This window comes from Jaculus jaculus, assembly GCF_020740685.1.
Source record: "Jaculus jaculus isolate mJacJac1 chromosome Y unlocalized genomic scaffold, mJacJac1.mat.Y.cur SUPER_Y_unloc_1, whole genome shotgun sequence".
Taxonomy (NCBI): domain Eukaryota; kingdom Metazoa; phylum Chordata; class Mammalia; order Rodentia; family Dipodidae; genus Jaculus; species Jaculus jaculus.
Window position 1 is genome coordinate 2,973,604 of NW_025423386.1, and position 5,387 is coordinate 2,978,990.

A 5,387-nucleotide genomic window follows, 5' to 3' on the forward strand; every position below is an offset into this window, starting at 1 on the left:
TATTTATACTAGGACCAAACCATTAATTGTATCTATTGCCTAATTATGAAACAGCCTCAATAGACTGTTCAAAGCAAGGGTAGCAATGGCTGTCATTAACAAATCACATTCATAATCTGTGAACAGGAGACATAAGAATTGAACTCGTTGAGAAATAGCCAAAGTTGGCTTTGGTAAGCATGTGTATGGATTGACCTCATTGTGAATCAGCCTTAGAAGACAAGGACCTGAAAGTGTACGACCAATCTTCATTGATAAGTCCTCTTACTTAGCTCTGACTAACAGGTGTAGTGACTGCCCTCATTGAGAAATACCATTCATGGTCTGTGATGAGCAGTTGTGACAATAGAACTAACCTAGAAATAGTTGAGTAAACTTTGACCAGAATGTGAAGGAATGACAATTATTTAGACACAAGTGTATTTGACCATGGTCTTTGAAAATATACTTCAGATATTCTGATGAGCAAATACAGGAATTACCCCCATTGAGAAATATTCCTAGTAGACTCATCCTGTCCAAAAGTGTAAGAATTGCCCTGAAATATAGCCTTAATTATCTCTGTCCACCACATGTATGAATGCCCTCCATAAAACAGCCTTAAGTAGCATTAATACTGTTTGAATGGCAAGGATAAGACAAGTCTTCATTGATAAATAGCCTTACTTGTCCCTTGCCAGCAACTGTAAAATTGCCTCACTAAGAAATAGACTTAGGGCCCTAGAGGGTGCACACAGAGTGAGCAGGGCAAGTATCCCTGTTTCCCAGATCCCCCCACTTCTCTGGTAAGAATAGGTCCCTTGGTGGCTGGCTGGGGTCTGCTTGGATCCTGCACACATGCCGCTGAAGAATATTCCTTGCTCCACCCTCCTGATTGACGGGCCCCGGTGTCCACAATTTCAGGATACCACTGCCAGATAGTGTGCACATAGAGTATATAGACCTCAGGAGATAAAGGACCCCTCACACTTCAGCCTAGAAGCAGCTGAAATTACAGAGTAACTGTGGTGATGAGCAAGAGTACTGCTTCCATGCTGAACCGGATAATCACCACCAGGGTTTAGAAGACAGACTCTGAGGATACTCAACATCTACCAAAGCAAATATCCAGAGGCTCCTAAGTACTCACCACTGAAGTAGACTTAAAATTCACCCACCATGGGTCAAAAATTTTTCAGAAGAGCGCCAAAAAGATTTTAAGATGCACAGATTGAGACATCATGCCCAGAGAAACTCCCTCCCCAGAGAAAAACTGACAGCTGCTTCCAAATGCATAAACCACAACCCCATGAGGCATACCTGCAACCCCACTCAGGAGTGTCCCCAGTGGAATGTGGGAAGGGACAAAGGAAAACAGGGTACCAACATAGGATGTATCCATATGAACTATGTTGGTGTTGTTAATAATAATAATAATGATAATAATAAACATTAAAAATTAAGATAGTTGTATTCCTGTGGGAAAACCAAGCTGTATCTGAAACACAGAGAGTGTGGGTATTATGTATTAAATATATAAATTTATATATGCAGGCAAAATATGCTAACAGTTATGGAGAAACGTTCATTAATTGTTAATAACAAAATTAAATCACCCAATTTGAGTATGATTTAAGTCCTACAATAACAAATACATACACACTGTTTTTGTGAAAAGTATTGACCTATCATTTGGGCCACTTAGGGCCTCTTATCATATGTACATAGAAATTGTAAGGCACATAGACAGTACGGAATCTGGCATTTTATCTCCTTTGCTTGTGTTACCTGATCACCTCTGTATATAAGCACATTGGAGCAGAAACGTAAGGTGCTATTAAATCTGTACTTGCTTTGTATTCTAAGTTCAGCCAAGGCTCTCATTCCCCATGTGAGGTTAAGGCTTTACACCAGAGCAGAAACAAACATGACCTGATAGCCAATTTATTTCACCAGAAATAGAGACAATATTTTCTGTTATTAACATAATTATGAAAAATAAAGAATGATAATTCCTTCCCCTGTCACATTCCCCTTTACAATTCCACTCTCCATCATATTCACTCACCTGCTCAAATAGTCTTTTATTTTGATGTCATCATCATTTCCTCCTATTATGATTGTCTTGCATAGGTAGTGCCAGGCACTGCTAGGTCAAGGATATCCAGGTCCTTCTGTGTCTGGAAGAATTCATTTAAAATAGAGGCACTAAGTCACTGGTACAGCCAGAACTGAGGGAATAGTAACTGCATCACATGCAGACAGAGATTCATTCATTACAGATTTTTTAAAATATCGATTGAAAACAATAAGAAATACAGCTGGGCTAAAGTAATGGTTTTGTGTTACAGGGCCAGGTGCTTCCTAGAAAGCTTAATGGCCTTAATCTAATTCCTCTGCACACATATAAGACAGAAGAACCAAGTGGTCCATGCATCTAGAAGACATTTGCAGGAGAAAGAAGCCCTGGCATATCCTTTTTTCTTTCTCTCTATCTCTTATTTTCTCTCTTCCTCTCTTCATACATAAATAATAAAATATTTTTTCAAATTATTTGCATATTTCTATGGAAAGCACGGGTAGCATATACTGTTGTTGAGAAATAGACATTGAAGACTTAGATAAGCAAAATTAGAAATTGCTGTTGTTTACAAATAGTCTTAATTTACTCTGACTATCAATTGTTGTAAAGGAACTCCTTGATAAATAGGCTTAGTGCACTTGTCCACAACTGAAGAAAATGGCACTCCTTAAGGCATGGCTTGACAAGACTCTGACCAGCATGTGCAAGAATTGCCCACACTGAGAAATAGCCTTTATAACCTCTGATCACCATGTGTAGCAATGGACCTAACTGTCAAAAAGCCTTACTAGACTTTGATCTGAAAATGGATAATATAACATCTTTGAAAATTAGCCTTCATATTCTGAAAACTAAGACCAGGAATTGCCTTAATGAGAAACATGCTTTTTATTCACTAACTAGCAAGTGTAGGAATTCTCTCATTATGAATCAATCTAAATACATGGTGCCATGCAAAGGTAGGAATGGCCATCATTAAAAAATTACTTCATATACTCTGGCTAGTGAGTGTGGAAATTTCACTCATTTGAACTAGCCTTGATATAATCAGACATGCAAGTATATCAACAAACCTCATTGTGAAAGAGATTTAATACTCTCTGAACATCCACTGGATTAATTGTCCTCATTGAGAAGCAGCCTTAGTAGATTCTCGCTACCCAGGGTATACGCTGTGTTTGTTGAGAAAGACTTTTCATATACACTTACCAGTAAATGTAGGAATTTTATTATTGAGAAATTGCCTCAGTAGACTGTGACAGGAACGTTTAGGAATTGCCTGCATTTAAAAATAGCATTAGCTGACCCCAACAGTAAGTGTAAGAATTGTACCCATAGAGCAATGTTTTTGTTTGGGTCTTTACAGCAAGGGATGGTGAATTGTACCAGAGTGTCTGCCTAGGGATAGCTTTTTAATTTGTTTTACATACATTAAACTTCCTTTTTAGCACAGTTGAACGTAGAATCCGTTATGGGCTCTATGGATGACTGGATTTGTAATGTAGGTATAAAACTTCTCCATTGCCTATGGAAGATATACAGTCTTGTATAAAGCACATAATAAGTGAAAGACAACTGAGTATAAGAGACAAAAATTTCATTGTTTTAATGCGTTGCTAAAATTGAATATAGACTTTTGTGGGATAAAAGGATAAAAGGATAGTTAGGGTGTTATATGGGAATAAAATTGAACACGTGTATGAACAGTCTTGAATTTGGAATGAAAAGTTATAAAAGATCATGTACTATAGAAGCATTGTATTTGGGTGCAGACCTGATACTTCATTACATAACGGAGCTCATCACAGCTTGTGTTGCTGTTCTTATACAATCACATAGGGATTGTGCTTATTCACTCATGTGCAAGAAGCCGAATTTCCTGCTCACCCTAAACTTCCCTTTGGAGCAATCCTGTTAGAAATATAAATATCAAACATAGCTCCACACTGTTTGGTGTATCAGGATGGACTGAGAAAATGTCAAATTTCAGGATGACCAATGAGTTCATCACACATGATTTAAACAAAGAAATGTCAAGTATAAATTGAGGTTTTTCATGGGAGGAAAAATGTATTGTGGGGATTTAGTTATTGGCAGAGTTCAACTCTTCTGACCTTAACCATATCCATCCCAAAATTGGTACCTGGAAACAACCTATTTATGAAAGAACTAAGAAATTGGTGAAAACAATTAACACATAGACAATGCAATACTTCTCAGACATAAAAGCATAATACTACCCTGTCAAAACTGGTGAAACAATAACTCTCTGCCTTGTTTCTGAATCATGATTACACTGTTACCATAAAGACATTCATTTGTATAAATTTTTCTCCAACTGTATTTGGGAGTGGAATCACACTGTGGGAAGCTCCTGGAGGCGGAACTGTCCCTCCACCTGGGGTACTTTAGGAAGGTGGTTTTCAATTTCACCATGTGATAGCCTTCCATTAGACCTCAGAGGTGGGGAATATGCATTTTTATGATGGTGCCTGGAGAACTATGGAAACCCTGGAATCTAGGTTAGTGTGCTGTGTTATAGTCTTAGCCCTTGATTATACTGGAGGACTCAGATGATAGCAGGTTTGGCCAGTTACAATACCTGGAAAGGTTCTTGATAGCTCCTTGGGGCCCACTACTTCCATGTGCACAGAGCCTGATGCCCCTGGGAGTGCCTATATTTTATTCTGATTCCCCACCACGTCCTCATATGAACTTTGATTCCCTCAGTTTTGTCACTGTTCTCCCAGTAACCTGTCTCACACTGCATCAGCATTTAGTATAGTGTCTACTTTCCCCAAGCAGATTCCCCATAAGCGTAATATCTACCCTTCCCATAGAGTGAACATCTTGCCTTACTGAACATGGCACACAGGGAGTTATGGTTCTGTCACACCGGTTTTCTCTCTCCCTCTCTCCCCTTTCGAACTACGGTCTCACTTTAGTCCATTTTGATGTAGAATTCACTAGGTAATCTCAGAATGGCCTCAATGTCAGTGATCCTCCTACCTCCACCTCTTTGCTGTGATTAAAGGTGTTCCTCACCACACGTATCCCACTTCTCTTTTAAGAACAAAGCAGAACCCCAGTGTCATGTGTCAATGTATTCCAAGAAGCTATGCCTCTCTCATAGCTCATTTAATTTCCAGAAATCTGCAGTGTTTAAGTTATATCCTAGTTCAATAACTCAAAGAAGCATTTTGAGACCTAGTTTTTAAATCTCTCAAAATCATGCCAGCCCACAGCCTATCCCTACACAACAATTGAAGCTCTGTAGCAGTCACAGTAAATTCTGTGCTCAAATACCACAATGGACTGAGGTTCT